Genomic DNA, 13,613 nt, shown 5'->3' on the forward strand with positions numbered 1-13,613 from the left:
TTACTAAATTTGTTTACTGTAGTCCTTATTAAGTACTGATTAGTATGACATTTGCTCTTTTATGTATATAATATATTGCAGCTCAAAATTTAAAGTCAAAAAATAATGATATAAGCAAAATTGGGAAGCTGGGAATTGCGTTGAGTTCTTTTGCAATCCTTATTCTCTTACTGTTTTTGATATATTGGTGGCAAAAGAGAAAAAGGAAAGGTACCTCTCTCTCCTTTTGATTTCTATTGTATTATTTACCTTCTTACTCAAGTCACATCGTTTACATATATCTTTGATGAATATATTATCTACATACATACATTTATTGAAATATATCCTAATCATCAAGACCAATATGGTGAATAATTTAGAATGACCAATTTATATACAACAAATACATATTATTTGATTGATCTCAAGGACTATATCCATTTTTAGCTGATAATTTGTATGTGATTCACTTCAATCATATTTCATTTTAATCGGGAGCAGGACAATTTAGAAATTTTAGAAAAATTGAATTTATATTATTAAGGATTATAATTTTTGATAACTTTAATTAAGTAATACTTGGCATTGTAGAAAATGCTAAAGATCACTGACTGTTTCTTTTTATTATAATTAACATATATATATATATATATGAGCTCTTAGAGCTTCAAGTAATTAAGAGAAAAATAAAGACAATAATTATAGGGATCATTTGGGTTCCTAGTCAAAACATAACAAGAAAATTATGAAAGATACTAGAGATTTTGATTATTAAAAAAATGGGAAGGAATTACTAAGATTTTAATTCAATAAGTTGCTACTTTCATACAAGTACGTACATTGAAATATTGATTATTGCAACAGCAAATTGAATAGTATTCATGGGAAACGCTGCTGGTATTAGAATTATTAATCTTTATTAATATATTCAGTAAAAAAATAAGAGTAGTGAATTAATATTTTATCATTTATTATTTACATGCTTAATGACAGTGGAAGAACAACGGAGCAAGTACGTTTATACAAGTCCAAATATCTTTTTGAATGACATTTCTGGAAAACACTACAACAATTATGCCCATATATTACATTAAAATATAGCATATTTTAATAAGTGCTATTGTCGCATGGTAATAGAAAAAGACACGGAAAATGGGCGGTAAATGAAATACACAGGCGCCAAATGAAACACAAAAGCAATAATCCCTAATTACTCTACACGCCTCCTATGTTTCTCTCTCACACTCAGTAACTCTCTCTCTCTCTCTCACTCGTTCAATCTTTCTTTCTTTCTCTCTGTTTGTTGCAGGTATGTAACAAGGTGATGGGGCCTGCGGCTTCGGTCGTGTGACAGGGAGGCTCGACTCTTGGGTCTACGGCGTGGCTGGCTCGTGGGTGTGACGGTGCTTGCGGCGGTGGGTCTACGGCGTGGCGTGGCTCGACTCGTGTGGCTCGACTCGTGGGTCTACCATAGAGATTGACTTGCAGAGCAATGGTCCAGCAGGCTCTACAGGGAGGAGCTCCAGCTGCTTACGCCCAAGAAATGGAGAGGCTAACCGCTAAAGAATCCCTTCTTCTTGCTGTGAGTCTCAAGTTTTAAGAATTTGTGTATTGTAGTTGAAATGTGCTTTCCTTTTTGACATATATGAACTTGTTGCAGGAACATCTAAAGGAGATGAAATTGTTTAGTGATTTCCCTCTTCTTGTGGATTTGCAATCTCTTTTATTTTAGCATTAGTATGTTATTGTTGGCCACTTGACCCACACATCCTGTTTATGTGTTTTGGATATATGAATATTTATTTCTCTCAAAAAGGAAAGTCTATTGGTGTACGTTTCAAGATAGAACTTTTTAATTTTTGTTATTATTATTATTTTGCGTAGTATTTTGATATGTTAATCTTCACTGATTTAGACTCTTTAGATATATCTATATACCATAATTTTTTTATATATATTTTATAGCAGACAGTAGATATTGATTATCTAATGACATGCAGGTTATATGCCTTCAGATCTGTACAATTTAAACTCAGCATATGGTTCTGAGGAGGAACTTAAACACTGCATTGAAGAAATGCATTCTCAAGACCTTTTGGTATGTTTGTGATTTTTTTTATTTGAAGTTGAGTTTTGCATGTTAAATTTGGTTTTAAAACCTGGTGCTATGTCTGTATTTCTATGAATATAGGCCTTGGGAGATGTTGTGCTGAATCATCGGTGTGCACATAAACAGGTTAGACATTGTTATACAAATTCTTCTTTTTTTTCAAATTATTCTGAGTGCGAATATATTTATCATTTCTAAGAACCTATGAGAATGGTGGCTTGTCATATGTGGTAAACTAATATAAAAAATTTATTTTTATCATATCTATTGTTACGATCAAGTGATAATATAGTTACTTAATTAGAAGTGATAATATAGTTACTTAATTAGAAGTATTTTAGGTTCCATTTAAGAATGTTTTTGAGGCCTCTATTACAGAATATATATATATTGTTGTTTTCAGAGCCCAAATGGTGTTTGGAACATTTTTGGAGGCAAGCTTTCTTGGGGTCCTGAGGCAATTGTTTGCGATGATCCAAATTTTCAGGGTCGTGGAAACCCTTCTAGTGGTACCTTTTCATTCAATTGTTTATTGATGTAGTAATTATAAGTGCTTGACATAGAATGCCTTGCAGTAGCATGCATGTGGATATTTACATGCATACATATGCATGTGTATATGTCTAAATGTTAATGTTCAATAGATGAAAATGTCAATATGTCATTATTAATTTTAATAATTAAGCTGGAAATGATTAACATGTTATAATAGTTTTGATGATTAAGCTGGAAAATGAGAGAGCATTCTATCTTACTTAGTTGCTCTTAATTTTTGCGTAGGTGATATATTCCATGCTGCACCAAACATTGATCATTCCCAGGAGTTTGTAAGAAAAGATATAAAGAGTGGTTAAATTGGCTTCGAAATTACATTGGTTATGATGGGTGGCGCCTCGACTTTGTGAGGTAATGTATTTCTCAACTTTTTCAGCTTTACATGTGTTTCAAACACTTCCTGCTGATTTCTGTGCTAGGATTGCTTATTCATAGATCACAATGATAAAGCTAGATGGAAAGCAATGTATATGAGATTAGATCCTCATCACCATTCATTTAAAAATAAAAATAAAAATTCTGTTTGTATTGTTGAGAGCACTGTGTGCTTGTGCATTTACAGGTCATCAGTGACTTTTACAATAAATGAACATCATTCTTTCCATCTTGGAGATCTATCCCATTTTTGTCTTTTTGAGTCAAAGATGTTGATATTGATATGAATGAAGCATAACTTTATAAAGTCATGTCTTTAGACGGCTCTGCTAAGGACATTAATATTCTATATGCTCCAGTCAATTTCATTTGTTTAGTACTGTACTCAACTTTTCTGACTGAACATGCCATCTAAATGTAACATGTGTCACCTTGACGTTCAAAGGAGACTAATTTAAGAGGTATCACAGTGACTTCTGTCAACTGCAGATTACACTAATTGGAATGATAGGATGTTTGGGAAAGTTTTGAATGGTTCTATAAATTCAGAATTATATTTCTATTCATATATTTTAGTAGAAGTTTTTGTCTTATATGTTGTTCACAGGGGCTTCTCAGGTTCTTATGTAAAAGAATATATTGAAGCTTCAAATCCTGCATTTGCTATTGGAGAATATTGGGATAGTTTAGGTTATGAGCATGGCAACTTGTGTTACAATCAAGGTAAGAACTTAAGGCCCGAAAGAAAGTCTTCACTTAAGGATTTTAGCTGTTATGTTTGCTCAATGTTGAGAGATCTGTGTGCATTCACGTACAGTTTATTTACCTGCTACCTCACTGTTTTCAGGGTTGCATTTTTTTTTTTTAAAATTTTTTTTTTCAAGTGCCTACAAACTTGTTGAATTGATCTTCCAGATTGGGGCATAGAATACAAGATTTCTAAAATACCATGTTTGATTATTCATCTGGGGTCTAGATGTCTGGAGACATTTTTGGCTACCCAAGATGGGTTAAGATTTTGATCTTGCTCTACCAATACGTACGTGGACCTATAATTATTTTACAAAACAATGAGTTAGAAATTGAAGCAAGGGAACCTGAATCATGTTATTTATGTCATGCACTATTTGTTAGGCAGCTAGAAAAGATCAGTTTACTTTATATAAGATACACTCTTTTATTTATTTATTTACTTTTGTGCGTGTGGGGATGGAACACTCAAATTATAGATGCTCATAGGCAAAGGATAGTCAATTGGATCAATGCCACAGGGGGTACTTCATCAGCATTTGATGTCACAACAAAGGTGATGTTTCTGCTTTCTCAAGTTTCTCATAATATCTATTTTAATTTCCCAGATATTTCATTTCTTATTTTACTTATTTTCAATGAAAGATGTAAACTCTTGAGGTAATGCCCTTGTGCAGGGAATCCTCCACTCTGCTCTGCATAATCAATACTGGAGATTGATAGATCCTCAAGGCAAACCAACTCGAGTTATGGGATGGTGGCCTTCGCGTGCTGTCACATTTCTAGAGAACCATGATGCAGGATCAACACAGGTCTCTCTCTTACATGCATTTAATTATTCAGAAAAAGGCATAAACATGCACCTTGGTAATACGATCTGTAGTATGAATAGCCAAATTTGCAAGATTCAAATTTGCAAGATTCGCTAGAGCGATTGTCTACTACTTATATGCTGCTCTCTATGCTTTTTCCTACTGGCACTTCTTGATGTTGGTTAAGAAGCCAAACTTTTATCCTTGATAAGCAAATACTATACAAATTTTAGTTATAACTTATTTATATAGTGATATCTATATCTAATGAGCTTGAATTGAGGGAAATTGACTTTCTATTTTCTTCCAGGGTCACTGGCCATTTCCACAAGATAAGCTTGCACAGGGATATGCCTATATTCTGACCCATCCTGGAACAGTAAGTTCTTTGCCACTCAATTGCTTAAGTGTGGCCTTCATTCCATTAAAGCTTCCATAAAACTTCACCTGGTGGATATAGAGTACATAATCTTTTCTTGAGCCAACTTAAACTCCTTGTTCCCTTTTTGCAGCCTTAAGATGAACTAGTATGAGAAATAACTTAAACCCTTAATTTCATTGCTAAATTTTTCCTTAGTATATGTAAGATTTCTATGAATTTTAGAAGCTGCAATCCATCACTTAATAGTTTGTTTACACCTCATGGTTATTTTCAATAGCATTATTCTAGTAATTTAGTTGTTTTCCATATGGTTATATTCCAGTGGCATTGTATTAGCTATTATAAATTCATTGTTACTTTTTATATTTATTTTTTCATCTTGAATTCTTTGCTTCGCATAGAATTGGAACCATATGTTTGAAATTTAGAGTACTATGGCCACTTGCTGTTCTATGAACACTGTTAACTTCATATATGCTAGCTAATTAAGAAGTGAAGTTTTCTCTTATCTCTGGTTTTGTTGCTTTTTGAGTGTAATATATTATTTTTATGTAGTACTCTATTCAATTTCCATGTACGTAACAATTTCCATAAACAAAGTGTAGTCACAGTTTTCTTTTCCTTTTACTGAGAAAAACAAAATCAATAAAAGCCAAGTATTATATATGGTAATATGCATTTGGGTGCATGTTATATGGTAATATGCATCTAGCTATACATGATATGTTTCTTAAATTTTGTTTGTCTTGTTCATGCAGCTTCTAATTGATGGTAACTTATTATTTTAATAACATAATTGCTGGTGCCTTTTGTGTGTTTATAATTTGTTTTTGTTTGCATATTGTGTGTTTATTTTCTTGAGTTATTTGATTCCTTCTAGCTTTTCCTTTATTCTGAAGTTGTTTAGAGAGCAATATAAGGGAATTATTTTCTAAGTAGTTGCAAAGAGCAACAATAGAAATAGAAAACAAATTAAGAAAACAGGCCATAAAAAACAACTAGATGATTCTTTTTACTGCAATATGTGGAAACTTTTCGTTTGAGCAGTAGTTTTTATTCCCCTGCCCCATAAGTTATTCTCATAATAGAGGGGATTTAGAGCAGTGATTGGTAATCCACCGCTTCAAAATAAAACCAAAACTTCCCCATTAGTTAGTTACAATGCCCCAGCACTTGTACTTTCTCTCTCATTCATCACCACTGTCCTATACATATACATAAGAGCAATGATTGTGCTTAACATCAAAAACTAGTAAATAATAAGAGTTAATTATAAATGAATTCAGTATGTCTTTTAGCATTATTACTACTTTTTTTTCTTATTATTATTATTATATGAGAGTGTTCCCTAGCTTAATATTTGAAACCAGTCCAAACTTCTTCCCCTTTTTTCCACCTGTTATTATATTTGGAACCAGTCAAGATTCCCTTTTGTTAAAAAAAATGACACCCAACTTATATGTTGAGGAAGCTGAGCTAAATTAGACAAATATTTGTTGTTGTACTATTCTAAAGGGATTAGTGTAATATTAGTAATAGTGGATATATGTGGTATTAATGGTCCTATTTTTGTGTAATAATTTGAAGAGTGCGCCCATAATATGGCCAAGCCAAGTGGGCGCTGATGTCTAAATCGGTTGAGGACATTTGATGTTAGTCTTGCAATATGGACAACTTTTTCTGAATGAATTATGCATTTCGATTATAAAAATATTAAAATAATTGCTTAAAAAAGTCAGTTCAAATTTGATCGAATTTGGCCACAGAGCATGGGCTCCCTAATTTTGTGGTGGACTCTTATTGTTCAAATGCTGTCATTTTTTTGTGTAAGAAAGATTATGTTCCTTACTGATTTATTAGATAGTGTGATTCTCCCTTATACCCAGGACTGACTGGGTTTTTGGGGTTCAGATTATTTAGCAAATGTTCAAAGCTTGTTCTTCCTCTTAAAGAAAAAAATAAATCTGTTATCTTCTTCTTCTTCTTCTGAAACTGATATATTAACTATACAGTGGAGCAGTGGAGCAGGACCTTTGTGTTGCTCAGACCCTCCAATCCTTGATCCACACAGTGGAGCAGGCCATGTCGAGAAACTTGGTGGCCTTCCCACCTATGTCATCGGTTCTCCCTACTCTAAGCATGTTGTTGTTCTTATTTCTGATGTATATGGTAATTTTATCATTATTTTGTTCTTATTTAAGCTTTATATTATATTGGGTTCTTACTAATTTGATCAGTTGCCCTGGCTTGAAATTATGTGTCACTACTATTCTTTTGGATAAATTTTTCATTTTGTTTGATAAATTTTTCACTACTCTTATTGTTATCACTGTATCGTGTGATGTACTGGATTAAATTGATGGGATCAGAATGCTTTGTTAATTTACAATATTTGATTAGAAGGAAAATTTTACGTAAAGGACCATTCAAGTTCACTATTTTTTTCTTACTAGCTCTCCATCTATCTATAATATTTGGGAACCATAAAACTATAACAATTGTTATTTAGGTACTTAGCGGCACAAACCAACCATTTGAGTTACCTCTCATGGATTCGTTAAGACTCGCTATTAAGCACTTGCATGATAGTTTTTTTTTCTTTTTTGTTTGAGAAAAATAAGTTGTGATTTGTATTAATGATGTTGTGTGCCCTCTTGAAAACTAATACAAGCTTCTGCCTATTGTAAAGGAAAGTGGCCGACAAAGTCGCAGCTGCTGGATTCTTTGTGGCCGTTCCTGACTTCTTGAAGGGGGATCCTTTTGTTCGTGCAGATACTAAAAGGCCTATGAGCGTTTGGATTAAAGATCATAGCACGGTTGGTTCTATTGTTTTGATTCATACTTGATAGTCCTTAATATTAGTAATAGATACTTAAGATTGTTTCTGGTGAGTTAGTTGAAAGTTTTCATGTTGTGGGCTCTGCAAAATTAATTCTAGATTCAACTAGGCCAATAGTTGCTATTTTAGCATCTTAATCCTTCCTAACTGTCAAGTTAATTTAACTTCTGGAAGCATTTGTTGTACTCTAGTATTAAAACTCTCTTAGACTTGTTCTGAAACCTTTTGCTTGTTCCAATAGGACGAGGGATTTGAATTTGCCAAAGTAGTGATTCAGGATTTGAAAAATAGAGGCTATTCTGCAATAGGTGCTGCAGGCTTTTGTTGGGGTGGTAAGTTTGTTGACATACTTCTTTGTTTTCCATTATGGTATCTAGATGACATTTTGGCAAATTCGACAATAACTTGTGAACAAATTCAATCACGAGCAGTGACTGACTTTGTTAGTTCAAACCATATATCTAGTTGTTACTTACGCTAAGCTGATCAAGATTTGTTCTGTTCTCAGCCAAGGCTGCAATTCAACTCGCAAAGTGCAACTCTATTAAGGCTGCTGCCCTCTTACATCAATCTTACGTCACTGTGGATGACATCAAAGGTACTACATAGTGATATACATAGTGATATGATACTTTGAAACAAATACAAATTATAAGATAACTTTTAGTTCAAACGCTTGTGTATTTCACTTCACCAAAACTCCAATTTTTGCATTTTATGTTAAACTTGACTCATTCTTTCTCAACTCAAAAATATTAATCCATGATTCAAATACTTTCAGAGGTCAAAAATATCTAATTTGTTCATGAAATTGTTTAAAAATCATGCTTTAAAGTTTAATTAAGTGCTTGTTCTCTTTGTTTAATTAACCCTGTTCAATCCCTAAATAACATTCAGCCATTTACTACAATTCAGAGTTGTTTAAGTTCTTGGCACAATGTTTCAGTGATATTTCATTATAAGTCTGTAAAAATTATAGTATAGCATTCATTCATTACCTGGGCTAAATACATGTTAGTTTGGATTCCAAGTGGGTTAATGAAATCTTTTACAGGTCTTTGTTAAGCTGTGCAAAATAGCTAGTGGTATGAGGTTCATCTCATCTGATGTTCATGCATCTCTATGTAATAATCTATTTGGTTTTAAGGGAAATAATGTGTCTAATGTCCATATGTGCTGTTTTAGGTTCAGATCACTTCCAGGACTTGTCAACCAGACCCAAAGGGATATCATAGAATGTGAGAATTTTGTCTTCTGGACAAGTGCACAAAGAATGATGAATTGAAGGATGGAGCAAGTTTCATGCATGGTTTACTTTTGTATATCTTGTAATGTTTTTGTTTTTCATTTTTGAAGTAAAAAATGTTCAAGAAACTTTATTATGTTATGCTTTCAAACTTAAGTTAGAACTAAGATCTCATGAAGTAGACATATTCATGGTTTGAATTAGTTATTGTTTAATGTAATACTTATGGTTTATCAATATATTGAGAATTACATTTTATGATTAATTTTGAATTTTTTTTTATCAAAATACAATAATGAAAATCTTTTAATTAAAAAAAAACCATATAAGTATACTAAACAAAATAAAATTTAAAATTTTATTACTAATGTTATGATTTAAAAACATATTATAAGCGTAAAAAATTGTTATGGTTTATATAATATAACAAATTAAAAATGTTATCAAAATAATCAAATGTAACAGTTGAAAAGTGTTATGAAAAAAGTACAAGATTAAACTTCAAATTTATAACCAAAAACTCTATCTAAATGTTATAATTTGAATATTATAGCACCTAAAAATGTGTTATTGAATAGTTTAAGATAACACCGAACATAACATTCAAAAACTGTTATAGAAAAGGCTGGACTTTTAATAACAGGGGCTATGTTAGCATTTTCAGAAGTGCTATCAATAGTCCCAGTTAGCAGTTTTTAAGTGTTATGAATACTGTTTTTTCTTGTAGTGAAAAATGAGTTTGATCACAGTACAAATTCAGAGTTACCCCTCTTTAGTCTGAATACTATAACTGCAGCCACTAACGATTTTTCAATTAATAACAAACTTGGAGAAGGTGGCTTTGGCTCCGTTTATAAGGTAATTATATAATGTCACCATACATTATTTTCTTAAATGGTACATGTATAAAGCACCGACAAATAAATTATTTCAGGGTATATTATTCGATGGAAAGGAAATAGCAGTGAAAAGACTATCAAAAACCTCTGGCCAAGGAATTGAGGAGTTTAAGAATGAAGTGTTGCTAATTGCAAAACTCCAACATAGGAATCTTGTGAGGATTCTAGGTTGTTGCGTTCAAGGAGTAGAGAAGATGTTGATCTATGAATACTTGCCAAACAAAAGCTTGGACGTTTTTATTTTTGGTATGTTTGTTAATGATGCATGTGTGTTATGTTTAGGGTCAAAATTTAGAACCATGAGAGATTTAAATTTATGATTTAATACTTTACATGCTGCATTTACATTCTGTGATATTGCATTATACAAGTCCTAAGTACAACTCTAGTTTGTCCCCGTAAGTACAATTATAGTTTGTCTTAATCCTTGTCATTCTTGCATCTTCTTTTTTTCCCACCCCAAATACATTTTAACGATTTTAACGGGCTTCTAAATTAATATTGTTCATTATTGGTCAGATGAAGAGAAAAAAAAATTAGTAGATTGGAGAAAACGCTTTGACATCATTTCTGGTGTAGCGCGAGGGATGATGTATCTTCATCACGATTCAAGATTGAGAATCATCCATAGAGATTTAAAAACCAGCAATGTTCTTTTGGATACTTATTTGAATCCCAAAATTTCAGATTTTGGTATGGCTAGAATATTTGGAGGAGATGAAATTGAAGTAAACACAAATCGAATAGTTGGAACATAGTAAGTACCCTTAAACTAAAAATGACTTTCTCTTACTAATTTATTATTGTTCTATAAACAAATTAGTAAAGACAATAAACTACTCATGTGATTCTAAGTACTATTACAGTGATTATATGTCGCCAGAGTATGCTATGGAAGGACGATTTTCAATAAAGTCAGACGTATATAGTTTTGGAGTTATGGTGCTAGAGATCATTACAAGCAAAAAGAACACTAGCTACTATGATAATAATTTAGGCTCCAATTTGATTCAGCATGTAAGGGCAAAATAGTTTGTATCATTTATAAAAGCTATCAATAGTTACTTATCTTGTTTTTGGTATATAAGATCGCATAATTAAGATTGTAAGTATTGTTATTATAGGTGTGGGATTTATGGAAAGATGGCAGAGTCTTGGAAATGATGGACTCATCCATAGATAAAATATTTGGTGGCACGATATTGAGATGCATTACAATTGGGTTGTTGTGCGTACAAGAGTGTGCCATTGATCGACCAACCATGTCCGAAGTTGTTTTAATGTTGAGTAATGAAGCAAATCTTGCTAGTCCAAAACAGCCTGCATTTGTATGTAAAAGAATAGTTACACTACACAAACTTCAAGTTCAAATACAGGTCAATCATCAACTAGCGAAGGACTTAACTCGGTTAATGATGTCACTTGTACTGTGGTAGAAGCTCGTTGATAATTTGTAGTTGTACTATATTTAAAGTTATGTGAGATTTATTGTATGTATAATATAAATGCGGCTCCAAATTATATGAATGACATACGTTAGTAAAATTATAATATTTTGGTATTTTGGTTTCCTATGTTTAAGATTTGTTTTTATTCTATTTTTATCTTCTATCATTAATAACACTAATTCAGTTTTTTGTACTCTGCAAACAGTAAATATATATTCATTTGTCAAATATTTTTCGATATAACTAAGACATTGTTTTCCTAGTAACCAAACACAACAACAATATGCTTTTCTTTTTACAAGAGATTCAATGACTCATTCCATTTGTATTCAACAATAAAAAATCTCACCTTGATTAAATCCAATAAGAGGGCTAGATATGAATTACAAGAGAGTAGTTGGAGAGGAAGGATAATCATATTCTTCTAATTATCAGGAATTGTATTCTCTAGAATCTGGATATTTAACTCCTAAAATAGAAATCATTAGCTTATGAAAACAATAGTGTTATACTAGCTATAGAGTTAACTATAATCACCCAATGGAGCTTAATTACAATTCTAATCTTGAGAATGAATTAAAATTGTCTTTTTTTTTTACCATTTCAATTCAATCATAAACCTAAGGTAACTTTTGGTAGGCATGATAGTTTCTTTTGGTAATTATTTTTAAAGGAGACTTTTTTATAATTTTAATGAATGTCTAAACTTTTTATACTTAATTTTTATTAAATGAGTCTCTGTTTTGATTTAATCACACTTTTCAATCTAATACCTCGATTAGCAAGCTAATGACACATTTTAAAATCACATGGTAACGACTCTAGGGTAGTAGGGCGTTACAAAACAACTAGTAATTTTTTTAAGAAATATATGAGTATAAAGGAAGAAATAAAAATGTGCAAGGATAGAAACCAATATAAAAACTGAAGAATGAGATAAATTATTGTCTTAAGCACATCCACGCCCATAAAAAATATGTTGAAAAAAAAGGAGTAAGTCCCCAATAAAATTACAAAGGCTCAAGTCTGGGCTTCATTCTAATCCGAAACATTCCGAGTGGTTTCACCTTGTGGATCCTCATCAAGGAACTCCACGTCTTCTTTTTCTTTGGCATCAAATTCGGCCCTCTTCGCAGCCGGATCCAGATAGACAACAAGATTCATCTTCTTGTCCTGAAGCCAGGCCATATAAATGGCTTCATCAAAAGTGGCCGCCAACAACTCTTCAGCTTGCTCTTCCTCCTTGCGAGCCTCCTCGCTCCGCTTCAACTCCAGCTGGGCCTGAACCTCCCAAGCATGGACCCCGAGAGATTCCACCTTCTCCCGCTCTTGGCAAAGTTGGGCCTCAGCCGCCTTCAAGAGTGCCTTGGTCGAAGCTTCCAAGCTGCGGGCATGGGACAGTTTCGCCTCTAGGTTGTCCACCACCTTCTTGTGTTTAGCATCCTTACTAGACAAAGCTTCCTCATGCTGAGCTTGAACCCGGGCAATCTCCTTGGTGAAGGCCTCCTTGGCAACTTCTCGTTGGTTAGCAGCCCCCTCCAACTTCATCTGAGTTGTCTCCAGCTTCATTTCCATCTCAGCCGCCAGGTCCGCGTTCCTATGAGCCAACATTGCGGCCTGGAACAAAGCAAAGTTAGAAACAACACAAAAAGATAACAGTAATAAAGAAACGAGACGAACAAGTGGCTTACCACCGTGGCCTGATGATGGATGGTTTGGGAGATGAAGAGAGCGTCCTTGCTAGCCAGGGTAGTGTAGTGTTTGAGCTGGAGGGAGGACATAGACGTCCCCACTTGGGCCAGTAAATCTGCATCGAACGGGGCCACGTCCTACCCTAACTTAGGCCGAAATCCAATCTCGGCTCCCAAACAACCCACGATCTGCTGGGGAGCATTAAAAGCCTCGGGACGCCCGAAGAACTCCACGGTCCATAGAGTAATCAGAGCCCGGGCCACCTCATCCCATTCGTCACGCCCCCCGTCCCAAGCCCAGGATACAATCTTCATCCTTTCCTCCAGGACGACTGACTCCCCTTCCTCAGGAAGAGCCAGATGGATGGGGAGAATGTGAACGCCCAGGAGCTCTAATGTAATGATAAGGTCGTCTTTGGGGGAGTGCGCCTCATTCACTGTGGAGTCCCCCACTGTCTTGGCCTTTCTAGCCTGCTTCAGGGATGTCATGGCAGCGACATCCATCTTCCTTTTACTCACCCCGT

At 33.7% G+C, this 13,613-nt stretch overlaps 1 long non-coding RNA gene and 1 pseudogene across 1 annotated transcript; both read left to right on the top strand.

Annotated features, from left to right (window-relative positions):
- Positions 1–219: 219 nt before the first annotated feature.
- On the top strand, positions 220–11,524 carry LOC133822579 (G-type lectin S-receptor-like serine/threonine-protein kinase At1g11410; annotated as a pseudogene).
- On the top strand, positions 1,051–4,284 carry LOC133822580 (uncharacterized). Its single transcript, XR_009887942.1, has 7 exons — positions 1,051–1,564; positions 1,983–2,080; positions 2,174–2,218; positions 2,496–2,601; positions 2,873–2,998; positions 3,641–3,745; positions 4,252–4,284. It is a non-coding gene; the product is annotated as an uncharacterized LOC133822580 (long non-coding RNA).
- Positions 11,525–13,613: the final 2,089 nt, after the last annotated feature.

The sequence above is a fragment of the Humulus lupulus genome, chromosome 3 (assembly GCF_963169125.1).
Source record: "Humulus lupulus chromosome 3, drHumLupu1.1, whole genome shotgun sequence".
NCBI lineage: Eukaryota > Viridiplantae > Streptophyta > Magnoliopsida > Rosales > Cannabaceae > Humulus > Humulus lupulus.